Below are 16,569 nucleotides of genomic sequence, written 5' to 3' on the forward strand. Positions count from 1 at the left end.
ATGGATTCGCCATGCTGAGTTGCAGGCCCGCCCTGCCGCCACAGTGGTTTACTCGCCGGCTCGATGTTGGATTAAGCCCCCTAAAGGCGGCGTGTGCTATGGCAACCTATGCCGCCCGAGATGTGCTTCCAACTGCGACTCGGTGTCTTCTACTCGGATGGCGCTATTAAATGTTAGGTTGCTGACGAATAGGACTTTTATTGTGAGCAATTTTTTTACTGCTACAGGACTGGATTTACTATTCATGACGGAAACTTAGATTCGTCCCGGTGAGTCTTTCCCTTTATCAGAGCTCCTTCCTCTGAATTGTGCCTTTTTTAACTCACTGAGACCTTCGGGCAGGGGTGGAGGACTGGCAGTGGTCTTTAGGAATAAATTCCGAGTACGGCACCTGCCTACCCCTATGTTCCCCAGCTTTGAAGCTCAGCTGCTGGAACTTGCTGGTCCCCCTTTGACTCTCTGTGTTGTGATTTACCGTCCCCCGAAATATAATAAGACTTTCATTAACGACTTTGGTGACTTTTACCTAAATTATGATTGTGTTCTTATCACTGGCGATTTTAACATTCACATTTGTTGTAAAGATGATGTGTTTGCCAAGGATTTTCTAGCCTTAGTTGACTCTTTTAATCTTATCCAGTGGGTTAATGCACCTACCCACCTTAAAGGACATACCCTTAATTAGATTTTTTTCTTATGGACTGGACATTAGTATCAGGGACATCAGCAACATTGGAATCTCCGATCATTTCCCAGTCATCTTTGATGCTGAGTTATGCAAATTGGACCAGAACTTTTAGGGTCCTTGACGCCTTGTGCGCATAATCAATCCTGGGACTGTGGCTGAATTTTTGGCTGCTTTCTCTAAATCTGTTCTCCCTGACTTTGATCGTTCTACACCCTCTTCAGTTGATGATTTTGCTAACTCCTTTCTCTCTACCTGCTCCACTTTACTGGACGTTGTGGCCCCTATGAAAGAAGCTGCTCTCAGCCATGGCTAAATGACTCTTTACGTGCTTTACAACGCGTTTGCCGCCAAGCTGAGAGACAGTGGAAAAAAGATAGGCGCCAGGTGTCTTTTGATATCCTTCGCAGGACCCGCCTGCAATTTCAGAAATCTGCTAAGTTGGCTAAAGCGGCTTTTCTGTCAGGTGTCATTGCGGATAATAGTCACAACCCACATATTTTATTTAAGACTTTTAACTCATTGATCAATCCTTGTCCTGAAACGCCTAGATTGGCTTCCTTAGCCCTTTGTGAAATTTTTTTAACTCATTTTACAGGCAGAATCTTATCTCTAAGAGTCTCACACCCCCCTGTGATGAGTCAGGCCCCAGCATTACGATGCTCTACTAACCTCAATCAGTTTGATCCAGATTCGCTCCCTACTCGTAAGGGTATAATTGATCACCTAAAAAACTCAAACGCTGCTCATGACATCCTTCCATCTCGCATTATTAAATATGGGTTTAACATTATTGGGCCCTGTATTTTATCATTAATTAACCTGTCACTGTTATCGGGTTGTGTTTCGGCTGCTTTTAAACAAGCTGTAGTGCAACCTATACTTAAAGAGTTCCCTTGATCAGAATGACCTCGTTAACTTTCGACCCATTTCCAAACTCCCGTTTCTGTCTAAAATCCTAGAGAAGATTGTTCATTCCCAACTTCAAACTTATTTGGATGCAAATAATATTGTGGAAAAAATTCAGTCGGGTTTAAGCCACGCCATAGCATGGAAACTACATTACTGAGTCTTTAATGATCTTCTCTCAATTGCTGACTCAGGGCGCCCTGTGGTGTTAATTTTGCTTGATTTGTCCTCTGCTTTTGATTTGGTGGACCATAATGTCCTTTTAATGAGGCTTGAGCATCTGGTGGGCATCACGGGCAGTGCCCTTAGCTGGTTTAAATCCTATCTCTCAGAAAGGTCCTTTTCTGTCACCATGGGTACCTACGCCTCCTCCATTGCCCCTGTTACCGCTGGTGTCCCCCAGGGGTCTGTGCTGGGTCCCATGCTGTTCTCTTTATACTTGTTACCCTTGGGCCGAATCTTTGATAAATACAATATTTCTTTCCACTTTTATGCGGATAACATTCAAATCTATTTTGAACTAGCTGAGGATGTCACGTCGTCGTTGCAGCACTTCTCCAATTGTATGAACGAAGTTAAAATCTGGCTACTGAGCAATTCCCTCATTCTAAATGATAAGAAGACTGAAATTGTAATCTTTGATACTCTCTTCTCTCGGGCTGAACTAATTGGTATTTTTGGGCCCTTTGCTGACTCCCTTTCTGACACTGTGAGGAACCTGGGTGTTGTCTTGGACAGTTCCTTCAAGTTGGACAAACATGTGTCCTTTGTAGTTAAATCGAGTTTCAATCAATTACGTCTAATCTCTTTCTCCAGGCCCTACTTACCACATAAGGACCTGGAGAAACTTATCCATGCCTTTGTTACATCAAGATTAGGTTACTGTAATTCCCTTTATACTGGTCTCCATTCTGCCCTTGTTCACAAACTGCAGCTCGTTCAAAATGCGGTTGCGCGTCTTTTAACTGGAACTGGCAGGTTTGAGTCTATTACTCCAGTTCTGCACTGGCTCCCTATTAAATTTTGTATTGATTTTAAAATCTTATTGCTCACTTTTAAAATCATAAATAACACCGCGCGCAGCTATCTTACGGATCTCCTCAGCTTTTATACCCCTGGGAGAGCACTTAGATCAGCAGGCCAAATCCTCCTGGTGCAACCTAGATCTTGGCTCAAGACCAGAGGTGACCGCACATTCGCCGCTGTCACACCCTACCTCTGGAATAACCTCCCTCTAGCTATTGGGCGTCTGATTCAATTCAATCTTTTAAATCTCGATTAAAAACAATACGTTTTTGTACAAATTATCGGTATCGGATCAGTATCATCGATACCACCCTGAATTTTACTTGGCATTGGATCGGAAAGGAAGATTAGTGGTGCACTTACCTGCTCTGAATTATTATTTTAAGTGTGAATTTTATCATTTTTTTTTATTGTATTTTATTTTGAAGACCCAGAAACCGGATCTCACTCTAGCGTTTAGAAGCTGCTAAGGCTTCCGCTCATCACAGCGCGCGTTTGCACTGTGATGGTAAGTTCTGTAATGAAAGGCTCTGGCATTTTTATGGTTTCTGGTGTGAATGTTGTTACATAAGTTGTACATGTCGATGTATATAGGTTCATATTGATGTTAGAAAGTTTCTGTGTAACCGAAACAAAGGCTGGTTGCTGTTAACCAGTGTTTCGGCCATATTTATGCTCTTTGGCAGTAAGCTTTTGCCAGCCCCCTAGTGGTTGCTGTGCATAGCAGGAAATGTGTTTGGATTTACTGTTTTTCTGTGCTTTTTGTGATGTTGTTTTACATTGTAGGAGCTACAATTGCTGGTACCATCAGAAGACACCTGTTGAGTGTGTTATCCTGTTATTTTGTTTTATAAGATTGTGAAATGTATTTAGTCATAAAATTTACTTTTGTATACAAGTTCAGTGTGACAGACTGTAAAATGGGAAAAAATATTATTTTCCATCTTTTCTTTATAAAAAAATTAATTGTAAGTCTGTCAAGACAGCGCGCGTTTGCACTGTGAGGGAGCTACAATTGCTGGTACCATCAGAAGATACCTGTTGAGTGTGTTTTACGTCTTCTGCAGGAATAAACTGTGAAAAGCCAACCTTTCTGAGTGTCTGCGATTTATGAAGAGCTGGAAGCGTTACATTGGAACAGGAACAGGAAGTGATATTCTACCCCAGAGAGAGTGAACACCAAGTGACAGCGCCACCCTAAAGAATGTTACTGTGAACTGGAAATTCCCAGCACTCTTGGCCAGTCTGTTGGAGGATTTAAGAGCAGATAGAGAATTTAAAATCTTTAAATGTAAAACTAAAATTTACGTTTTCAGCCAATCCTCTGGCTGAGTATGCACTATAGACAACACTTTAGCTTTGTTATTAGAAAAAACATTTTTTAAAATGGTTGTGTTATTTATAGGTTTTATACTTGGGAGGTAAAGTGGGCTGGTACTAGTGCAGATGTCCCTAAGCTGTGTTCACAGTACTTCAGTTTTTTTAAGTGGCAAAATTTCTGTCATCTCGGCAAACACACAACCTGTTTGTGTGCAGTTTGTTGCAGTGTGTTGCTAGCTAAAGGTCCAGCTGCTTATTTCACAGGGAGAGAAAAGAAAGAGAGCTAACTTTAGATGGAGAAAGATGTAATAAAAGACAGGAGAGGAAAAAAGATGTTAGATTTAAAAGTAAGCTCACCCGAAACCCTGGCTGATTGTGACCCACACCCGCTTTCATACCTTGGCTCATGCAATTAGGTAGAGGATCATCGGGGTCCTTTTGTCCCTCTTTGGGGGGATACTCCCACGGGGTTTAAATCTGGGACTCTCCACCATTTGACCTTAGAACTGAAGAAGCTTCTCGGATGAGAGGTGAAACGTCTTCAAGCAACCTTTTGAATTTGAATATGGGATGTTTTAAATGGTATCATTAAAAATAATTCTGGACAGCAAAGTTATCCTCAATACTTTATCGACAATGGCAATATTATGGAAAACACTGCTGATAAGGTCAACAGCTTTAATCATTATTTTGTAAATATTGGACCAAAACTGGCAGAACAAATTCCTGAGTCACTGCCATCAGTAGACTGTAGTGAAAACCTGATTGATAGGAACCCTAACTCAATGTTCCTCACATCAGTGGAGGAAAAAGAAATAATTGACATTGTACACATGTGTAAATATAAAACATCTACTGATTTTAATGATATTGACATGAAAATCTGTCATTGAAGGAATTGTAGGACCTCTAACACATATTTGCAACTTATCATTTCAGATGGGAAAAGTGCCAAACAAAATTAAAATAGCTAAAGTTGTGCCGCTGTATAAAACCGGGGATAGACGCCACTTCACAAATTACAGGCCTGTTTCTTTACTACCACAATTCTCCAAAATCCTAGAAAACCTGTTTAATAAACGATTAGACAGATTCTTAGATAAATATAAATTACTCTCTGACAGTCAATATGGATTCAGATCAAAAAGATCAACATCTCTGGCATTAATTGAATCAATTGAGGAGATTACGAATGCTATAGATCAGAAACAGTATGCAGCTGGAGTATTTCTGGATCTCAAGAAAGCATTCGACACAATCAATCATGACATATTAATTAATAAACTGGAACGGTACGGGAGCAGCGGGGTTGTACTGCGATGGGTGAAAAATTATTTAAGTGACAGGAAACAATTTGTGAAGCTGGGTGTCCATTCCTCATCATGCTTGGACATTGCTTGTGGTGTTCCACAAGGCTCTGTACTGGGTCCAAAATTATTTATTATTTATATAAATGATATTTGTAAGGCATCTGATATATTAAAATTAGTATTATTTGCAGATGACACAAATATTTTTTGTTCTGGGGGGAATCTAAAGGAGCTGCTGGATACAATTACTTCAGAAATGTGCAAAATTAAAAAATGGTTTAACAGGAGCAAACTATCGCTAAATCTAAGTAAAACTAAAATTATCTTATTTGGGAATTCCTTTAGAAATGCACAAGTGCAGATTCATTTAGATGGTGTGGAAATTGAAAGAGTACTTGAACATAAGTTTCTTGGTGTGATTATAGATGATAAATTAAACTGGAAGTCTCATATAAATCATATACATAACAAAATTTCAAGAAGTGTCTCAATCTTGAGTAAAGTAAAACACATTCTGGACCACAAATCACTTCACATTCTCTATTGTTCCCTGATTGCACCATATTTGAATTACTGTGCAGAGGTTTGGGGCAATACTTACAAATGTTCGCTATCATCAATCTTTATATTACAAAAAAGGGCCATAAGGATAATCCATAAAACTGGTTACAGAGATCATACAAATCCACTATTCTTAAAATCAAAAATTCGAAAATTCACAGATCTGGTTCATTTTCTCACAGCACAAATTATATATAAAGCAATAAATAACCTGCTTCCTGACAATATTCTAAAAATGTTTTCTAAAAGGGAACGGGGATACAATTTGAGGGGGGAATTAAATTTAAGACATCCTCGTATCCGTACAACATTAAAAAGTTTTTGCATCTCTGTGTGTGGAGTGAAGCTGTGGAACAGACTAAGTAAAGATATGAATATATATATATATATATGAACGAGTGAACGAGACATCGATTCACTGATCCACACTACCAGGCTATACAGCAATGACATTGGAATGTCATTCGGACTGGAGAAGTGTAGTCGGATGGTAACAAAGAGAGGGAAGGTAGTCAGAACTGAGGGGATTGAACTACCAGAAGGCAACATTGCAGACATAGAGGACAGTTACAAGTACCTGGGGATCCCGCAGGCGAATGGGAACCATGAAGAGGCCGCTAGAAAAGCTGCAACCACCAAGTACCTGCAGAGGGTCAGGCAAGTCCTGAGGAGTCAGCTGAATGGTAAGAACAAGATCCGGGCCATCAACACGTACACCCTGCCCGTGATCAGGTACCCTGCTGGGATAATAGGCTGGCCAAAGGAGGAGATAGAAGCCACTGACATAAAGACAAGAAAGCTCCTTACCATGCATGGAGGGTTTCACCCCAAGTCCAGCACCCTGAGGCTGTACGCTAAGCGGAAGGAAGGGGGCCGGGGACTGGTGAGTGTCAGCACCACAGTCCAGGATGAGACAACGAACATCCAAGAATACATTGGGAAGATGGCCCCAACTGACCGAGTGCTCAGTGAATACCTCAGGCAGCAGAAACCCAAGAAAGAGGAGGGAGACGAGGAACCATCATGGAAGGACAGGCCCCTGCACGGTATGTACCACCGGCAGATAGAGGAGGTGGCTGATATCCAGAAATCCTACCAGTGGCTGGACAAAGCTGGACTGAAAGACAGCACAGAGGCACTAATCATGGCAGCACAAGAACAAGCTCTGAGCACAAGATCCATAGAGGCTGGGGTCTATCACACCAGGCAAGACCCCAGGTGCAGGCTGTGTAAAGATGCCCCAGAGACAATCCAGCACATAACAGCAGGGTGCAAGATGCTAGCAGGCAAGGCATACATGGAACGCCATAACCAAGTGGCCGGCATAGTGTACAGGAACATCTGTGCCGAGTATAATCTGGAAGTCCCGATGTCAAAATGGAAGATGCCCCCAAGGGTGGTGGAGAATGACCGAGCTAAGATCCTGTGGGACTTCCAGATACAGACGGACAAAATGGTGGTGGCTAACCAACCGGACATAGTGGTGGTAGACAAACAGAAGAAGACGGCCGTAGTGATCGATGTAGCGGTTCCGAATGACAGCAATATCAGGAAGAAGGAACACGAGAAGCTGGAGAAATACCAAGGGCTCAGAGAAGAGCTCGAGAGGATGTGGAGGGTGAAGGTAACGGTGGTCCCCGTGGTAATCGGAGCACTAGGTGCGGTGACTCCCAAGCTAGGCGAGTGGCTCCAGCAGATCCCGGGAATAACATCGGAGATCTCTGTCCAGAAGAGCGCAGTCCTGGGAACAGCTAAGATACTGCGCAGGACCCTCAAGCTCCCAGGCCTCTGGTAGAGGACCCGAGCTTGAAGGATAAACCGCCCGCAGGGGCGTGCTGGGTGTTTTTTTTTATTTGTAGGTTGTGTATCCTTGAGGTGTTAATGGGGTTATTGTGAATGTGTATATGTGCGTATGTGTATATACGTATGTATGGATAGACAGAAACATATATGTATATATATAAAAAAAAAATACACATGACATATAATGTAATTGCAAGGAGGTATTTCTGTAGTCTATTGATACTAGATAGTGGAAAAGGGGTGGGATTAAATAAGCTTATGCTTCTTCCTGCTCCTTTTTGAACAAGAACGTTATTTGGAGTTGTGGTTGCTCGTTTTCCTTTTGTTTTGCTTTATTCATTTGTCTCTTTTAATTCTATTTTGTTGTACTTTTTCAACATGTTCAAAATAAAGATTCAATCAATCAATCAAACCTAAAGAAGTCCAGATGCTTTCCAAGCTCCTTAGACTACGATGACCTGGATGACTGAGACATTTAAAAGTAAGGACTGCAAGTTTAAAGTTTACATGTAAAGTCATAATTTTGTAACATATCAGGAATTCCTGTAAAACACAATCAGCTATATTAACTTTGTGTTATTCATATGCAGCATGAAAATACTCAGTAGTTTATATGGGATAAAGAGATTAGCTTGCTGTACTGTGGTAAATTTATTGTAAGGCACCGTGTTGGACTGGTGCACAATGGCTGTGCCCATGGTCAGTGTTTGTTTACATTAACTGCAGTAGACTAATTTACATCTAAGATGCTGATTGTTAGATTCATTCACTAAATTTCACCTTTATACCAATTGTATACTGTGTTGTATAAAGACAATACACAGTATATTATCAGTGTAGCAAATGGAAATCAGCCAGGATAGCTGTGAAACATCTGTTGACATCTAGTTAAATTCAGTTATGTAAATACACAAAGAGCAGTAAGTCAGCTGGTCACAGCATGTACACATAAGAAAATCTATTGGAGCTCTCAATAGAAATTATTGCGTTGTGGTTTTTTTCCATGCTGAAACACTACACAGATCTTAGGGTTCCCTCACCTGCTGAATCCCAATGTAACCTTTGATTGTACTCATTTTACTATTCATGTCACGATCCTGGATCTTATGACCCAGTGTTTTGAGTTTTAGCTCATTTTGATGTTTATAGTATGTTTAAGCTCATTAGGTGTGTTCATTTGCTTATTAGTTCCCCCTTGTGTTTTCAACCCCTGTGAAATCTCCCTTGCCCTTCATGTGTTTCATGTCTGTGAGTCTCATGTTGTCAAGTTCATGTTGTCATGTCATAATGTTGTCATTATGTTTCCTGTTTTATTTTGAAGGGGTCCTGTGTTCCTATGTTCAATGTTTTTAGTTTTACTACATGGGGCGATCGTGGCTCAAGAGTTGGGAGTTTGCCTTGTAATGGGACGGTTGCTGGTTTGAGCCCCGGCTTGGACAGTCTCGGTCGTTGTGTCCTTGGGCAAGACACTTCACCCGTTGCCTACTGGTGGTGGTCAGAAGGCCCGGTGGCGCCAGTGTCCGGCAGCCTCGCCTCTGTCAGTGCGCTCCAGTGTGGCTGTGGCTACAATGTAGCTTGCCATCACCGGTGTGTGAATGTGTGTGTGAATGGTTGGATGACTGGTTGTGTAAAGCGCTTTGGGGTCCTTAGGGACTAGTAAAGCGCTATACAAATACAGGCCATTTACTCTCCTCTTGTGACGTCGTTATGTTCATGTGTGTCAGCTGTTTCCCCATGTGTTTCCGTTTCCCTCATTATCCTCCTGTGTGTATTTAGTCCGTGTGTCTTCAGTCATTCTTTGTCAGGTTGTCTGCTCATCCACGACACGACTTCAGGTATCCATGTCAGTTCACCATGTTTAAGGTTTTTTCATGTTTAGTTTTAGTTCACCCAGTTTAGGTTATTGTTTAGTTTCACCTATGCCCTTTGTTTGTACCTTGTTTCCTAGCCTCAAACGGCTTGTTTTTTGTTAAATCCACATCACGTTCAGTTTTTGGTTTGCGTTTGAGTCCTCTCTTGCAAACACATACAGTCTGCCTCAGCCAGACTGTGACAATTTAGGCATGGAGGCAAAGTCACCCTGTACAATGTGGACAACAAAACTTCTCAAATTCTCTTTCGCTGCTTGTGTCCCACATTCATTAGAAATGGTACATAATACAAATATTTTAATCTAAATTCTAATATTCCTTTATTATGCTATTGATATAATGCAAGGTTCACTTACCTGAAAAAATGGTTAGCACAATTGTCCTTCAACAAGCTACTTCTTACTTTCTTATTTTTCCTCTTTATTTTATTCTTCTGTACTTTTTCACTTTTACTTGAGTAAAAAAGTTAACATGAGTATCTGTACTTCTAATTAAATAAATTTTAAAAAAAAGTCTGTACTTTTGCCACCTCTGACTATAATACATGAGTAGAAAAAGAATGCACATATAGAGGATGGAGTTTGATGGAGAGGGGTGGCATTAGACTAAGGGCCCATAGGATCATTGTCTCCAAGCTAGACCCAATAAGGCTTCCTAATGAGGGTTATATTACTCCTAGCACTTCAAGAAAGGGTGAGCTACTGAGCCCTTGTTTCACAAAGGTGAATTAATATAGTAAATCTTGATATAGTATGGCAGCTGAGAAGTTTCCTTCTTAAAAGGAGGAGTCTGTGACTACTTCCCTCTACCTCAGAGTAAGTGCACACAGCAAACAGCTATGATATATAGTCTACATGTCTCCTAATGACCTTGATGTGGTATATTGAATGTAAACTAGCTTCCTGAATGTGCTTGCACATAAAGTATGGCAGATAAAGCTAAAGGGGTCATCCTCAGTCTTATGACTAGATAAACAAGCAGCTCGTGTAGCTCAGGCTTGGGCAACAAAGATGTGGTGTAGTCGGGGTTACTTAAGACGTATTTAGAGCTATGTCCAGTGCGAGTGCAGAAAGTGATAAGCAATATAGGATAGTACCCATTCGTTTCCAAAAATGTCAGGTCAGTGTGAAAAATGGAAATAAAAACTGTAAATAGTGATTTGCAAATCACTCAAAGCCCAGATTTAATTGGAAAATAGTACAAAGAAAGTTCAATTACCACTGAAATTTCAGAGGCTGCCCAGGTCTAGCTGAAGATCCTTGGATTGTACGAGGAACAAAACTTAAGGCCACAGCCAGTTCTACATCCTACATTGGGCCTACTGATAATTGGACTGTAGTAGGTAAAAGGAAGCACAATGGGAGGTGATATTGTCACTATTAACATCAACTGTGAATCCAGCTTAAAAAAAAAACCTCCATGATGACCATGAATTCACCCCACTGACTCACCCACTCACTCAGCTGCACCCTAGTTATCTTAACATCTGCATCTTCATTGTGTCAGATTCTACAACCAACAAAGTATTGATGAAAATCTTTTCTGGCCTTTCTTCCTTTCTCCAGCTTGCCTCCCTTCCTTGGCTGCTAGTTCACCTCTCAGAGTTCGTCTCCCTCTGGACATCCGTCTCCCCGTCCGCCCGCATTGCACCCAACCCGCACTTATCTCACCACAGTCACCAGCTACTCACACCCCCGCCCGAGCCTTTAAACAAACTTGTGACAAGTAAGCTCTCCAATTCTCTTAACTCACATTACTTTTGTCCTCCTCTTGCCATGTCACTACACTAATCACTACCCTCTTTTCTTCTCCAGATTTGCCTGATTTGGTTACACTTACCCAGATGACCTCTACAGGCATTGATACTTTACATCACACAACAATACTGCTCCAACTAAGACTGGTGCCACCTCTCCAAGAAATTCACTATTTCTATATTTACTCTCTCTAATATAGGTTTTCTTAATAGTGTTCAGCATAGAACACACACATATACACATGTAAAATATACAGATAAACTCACTGCCAATAACAGGCCATTTGCTTGCCTGCCTCGATCATATTATAGACCAAATGATTCCATTTCAGATAATCCAGTAGAGATTAATACACAGCCTCCTGAGACAACTGATACCTTCACTGCAATCATTCCTACTGAAATGACCTCTCTACACAATTTCAAAAACAAAGTCTTGGATTATTAGATTCACATCTCAGAAGATAACTCTTTATTGTCATTGCACAGTCATACACAGTACAATAGTACAATGAAACTGAAAAACTGTCTCACATCGGCACTATGTACAACACAACACAACAGAGTAACTTAAGTAATAAAAAGAAGAATAAGTGTATGTTTATTGCACATTGATATTATTGCATATTATTATTGCACCTTGTGCATGTGGAGTGCTGATCTATAATAAAGATTAATTTCAGGCTTCTTTAGTCACTGCAGCATGTCTACCAAAAAAATTTGAATATTATTGTTATTGATGTCAGTCCTGGAGGTAATGATCACTTTACTGTAATTGCAATTTATCATCCTCCTCCTGCAAATTGTGATGCACTGGAAACAAATGCTATATTAATTTCCTCATCTGTTAGTTTTGAGGTTGGTTGGTTGAGGCTAAATTAGATTTCTAAAAGCTCGGCCACACTGACAGATCTTAGAGCTTAACTTACATTAATTGATTTCTAGCCCTGTTAGACCACACAAACACATTGCTTTTAAATCCACCTTAATAGATCTCATTTTAAAACTAATAATTTACTACTACTACAGTCTTCCCTGCAGACATCAGTGACCATTGCCCAAAAGCATGTGTCAGAAATATTCACAACCTTCAGACTAACAACTACACATTTTAGTGAAGAATAGAAATTTTTTAACTGTAGAAGTCCTCATCTAAAAGACGTTGCAAACATTTACAATCCCGAGAAAGCTTTTAAATTCATGATCTGTGTGAGTCTTGCCATATAACATTTTTATTTCTCAAAAAGTGTGCTTTTCTGCACAATTTTTGAGAATAAATCAGAACAAACTGTCACAGCAGGATTCACCAATGTGTTTGGCACAAGACACCAACACAGATGCAGAAAAGTATAGCTGGTTTCAACAAAAAGCAAGCCTTTATTTGGGCTGAAGGTAGTTACATGAAACTATGAACAAACTATTAAAAACTATGAACAATATGACAAAACTATGAAAAAACTATCTGCCTCTGAAAACTGTGACGAGCATAACAGGCGACCTAACAAGGAGTGAACAGAAACACACAGACTAAATACACACAAGGGGTGATTAGGGGAAGAGAAAACACATCAGGAAACAGCTGATACACATGAACCTAATGACGCTACTGGGAAGAGAAACTAAATACAATGACAACGGCACAATAGACTCCTCCAAAATAAAACAGGAAACATGAGACATAGAAATGACAACAGAAGCTTGACAATAGGGAACACACGGACCTGAAACACATAACAAACTAGACAAGAAACAAAACACCAAAACATATGAGACAGATAATAATAATGATAAATCAAAACTCAACTAAACCCTAAATAAGAATAACAAAGGAACTTATCATCACAACCTTAACATAAGGGTCTCAAAAATACAAAATAAAGCACAAAATGCTGGATCAGAGACCCAGATACACCACCTCTTTTTTGGCGGTGTATCTGATATCCCCGTGTTGGACTTGTTTTTGCATAATATCATATCATAATAATGTTGGTCCAGGGGTCCGTTCTTCGTACCTCGCTTACTACATCCAAGATCAAATGACACATCCAAGATCAAATCATCGCGCCAACTTTGAGCTCGCTATTCCGGTTCTCCGAACACACCTGTTGTTGACGATTAGTACAGCTGGATGAAGTAATGTGAGATCACTGGGTGGCTTAAAAGGGGCTATGCATCGATAGTAGAAACATTGATCGGCAACCCTTTGATTGGTCGGCGAAAATGTCGAAGGAGTGCGCTCAGTATTTTTCGGCAGCAGAGCAAGAACTCTTGATTGAGGGATTTCAGGAGTTTCAGAGTTTAATTAAAACGCAAGGGAACACTACAAAGGCTGCAAAAGCAAGGAGAGGGCTGGCAGAAAGTTGCTGGAAAATTAAACTCGTAAGTAATTTATTATATTATATTATGTTACATTATATCCTCTTTCACATTAGAGCCACAACAGGACCCACTAGAACATGGGAACAAGTAAAAGTGAAATATAAGAATATTCTACAGAATGGTAATATTTATCAATTATATTACTTTTAGTTTCTTGAAAAGAGACCCTGAAATAATCTGTTTGTTTGTTTATAACAGCAACCAAGAAAAGGGCAGAGCAAAAAAAGACAGGTGGTGGTCCTGCACCCCCTCGTCACACCCCGGCAGAGGAGCTGGCCCTAGGGTTGAATGCCACCAGAGCCATTGTTGAGGGCATCCCTGGGGGCAGCTCTTCCTTAGACCAGCAGCCGGGGTGCAGTTGCAGCAGCACCCTCATAACTGGTAAATGAGCTCATAATTCTATTTGTACAATGTAAAATATTTGGTTGTTGCCTTAATTAAAATGCTTTTTGTACTTTGACATTTATTGACATTGTGGGGTTTTTTGTGTGTAGTTTTACATAACACTCCATCACTTTTACCTGTTCCCATGCAAGGGGTGACTGAAGCATGCACAGTAAGTTGGGATATATATATATATATATATATATATATATATATATATAAAAATCTTTTTTTTTTTAAATTATTTAGACCAATAGGCTGTACCACATCCCTTTGTAACACCATTTTGTTTCCATTGCACAGGACAGTGAAGCAACCCTGTCAGATGACTGTGGTTTGGAGGAAGTCCCTGTAAGTGCATGTATAATTTGGCCTGAATTTGTATCTACTTGTGTACTTCTATGTGTTTCTGACTGCAGTATGATTTGCAGGCAAAGAGGCCAGCAGAGAGGCCTGATACAGAGGTAGGCAGTCTTGTAATTAATTTTACTTCCTATATGACATGCATTGACCGTTAAATGTTGTCTCTACAATTGAAACAGGGTGACATTCGTTTTCTCTATAAGAGAAGTCTCCAGCAAAAAATGGAGTATACTGAGCTAAAGAAACAAAAGCTTCTTGGTGAAATCGAACTTCAAGCTCTAATGAGGCAAAAAGTTCAACTAGAAATCGAGTTGCTTCAAAAGGAACTTCAGAGTAAGTAAATATACACTTTCATACAGAGCACTACTGATGACCTTGCGTGATACAGTATATATGATTTTTTTCCTGGCAAATGATGACTGGCTTTTTTTTTGATGAGACAGAAAAAGATGCTCAAATAAATTTCAATGAAAAATATGTTTTGTCATGTTTTTTATATTCGAAATTGTGTTGCACAATTCTGTCCCGTGCAGCTCTGCCACTAGGTTGGTCCAAGTGCACTGGCTGGAGGTCATCATCAGGCTGCACCTCCACCACAGGAGTCCTCTCTTTTCTGATGGTGGCAATGTTATGCAGTACGGCACATGCAACAATAATGTCACATGCCCTGTCAGGTGCAACCCTCAGACTTTTCAGACACTGAAATCTTCCCTTTATTTGCCCAAAGCTCATTTCAATGCGTGCCCTTGTCCTGGCTAGAGCTGCATTGTAGCGGGTTTGTGGCCCAGGGTTGGGGTCAGGGAACGGTGTCATGAAGTACTGCATGCATGCATAACCCCTGTCTCCAAGGAGAATCCCATCGTAGGCCCCTGTGTAATGGAGAGATGCTGTTATGTTAGGCCCAAAATAAGTATGAAATATCAAAACAAGTCTCTTTTTCTTACCACGCTCAAATAATGTGCATAACCCTGATTCTCTGAAAATTCTTGAGTCATGCACTGATCCGGGCCATTTAGCTTCCACATTTGTGATATGGCACATAGAGTCACACACCATCTAAGAGATTTCATTATATGTGAACACACTCCTTTTCATTATATATTACCATCTAAAATATTAGTATTACTCACCTGCACATTTATACTGTGAACCCCCTTTCGATCCCCTTCATTGGGGCCTGGGGGGGCCTTGATCGCAATGTGTGTGCAGTCTATGGTACCAATCACATTAGGGAAGCCTGCGGACAATCGAGCTATAGTTACAGACATAGGTCATGATTGCATCACATTCATTATCGAATTTAATGTACCTGCAATAGAAAAAAAGCCCTGTTTGACAACCTGTGGTCTTAAATGGCTTGGAAAAACCACAAACACACCCAGGAAATGCTTGAGTGCCAGGTATACTTTGCGAATGGAACGGCAGACAACACTTTTGCCGATGTTCTATGCGTCTCCAACAGCGTACAGAAACGTGCCACTCGCAAAGAAACGCAAGGCAAAGCACACAGTTTGTGCAGTTGTTAATGCCCGACTACGGTGAGTGGAACTCTTAACATAGGGATCCAACAAGTTGGTTAAGTAAATAATACCCTCACGGGAAAATCGATATCTCTCTATGAGCACACTGTCGCGCTGAGCTAAAGGATCCTGTCTATCCCGCAATATACGCTGAATTCTGAAAACTCTCCTTATCAATCTTGCACCTTCCGCAATGGGTGGCTCGCGTACAAACAGACAGGACATGGCTGCGACAGACTTCCCAAATCCACCTTCGCTTTTATAGCCGTGGTCTCATCTTGATTACACGAAGTAATTTACTATTACCAAATATGAATTACATCTGAAATAATCAAATACATGAAATAGAATGATTAATAGTACATTTCCCTTTTTTTAGGAAATGACCTGTATGTTTCTGTATAAAATCAATAAAAGAATCAAATACTGCATTATCTTTAGTTACATTGATAATATTTATTTATGGAAAAACAGTGGAAAAATATCGCTGTTGCTTTCGTATAAATGAAGCGGACATACCTGAATGTCCGGGATCTAATCCTGTTTACATAAAGTAAGCCTGCTCCCAAGCAGGTTTATGCTTACGGATCTGTTGCTATGACAGCAAGTCCCGGATGAGCTTCGGAGAACCGAACGATCCAAGATCACGTGAAATCGTCAACAATCAAATCCAGCTAACTTA

This window comes from Rhamphochromis sp. 'chilingali' (genome assembly GCF_963969265.1).
Source record: "Rhamphochromis sp. 'chilingali' genome assembly, chromosome: 5".
NCBI classification, from domain to species: Eukaryota; Metazoa; Chordata; class Actinopteri; order Cichliformes; family Cichlidae; genus Rhamphochromis; species Rhamphochromis sp. 'chilingali'.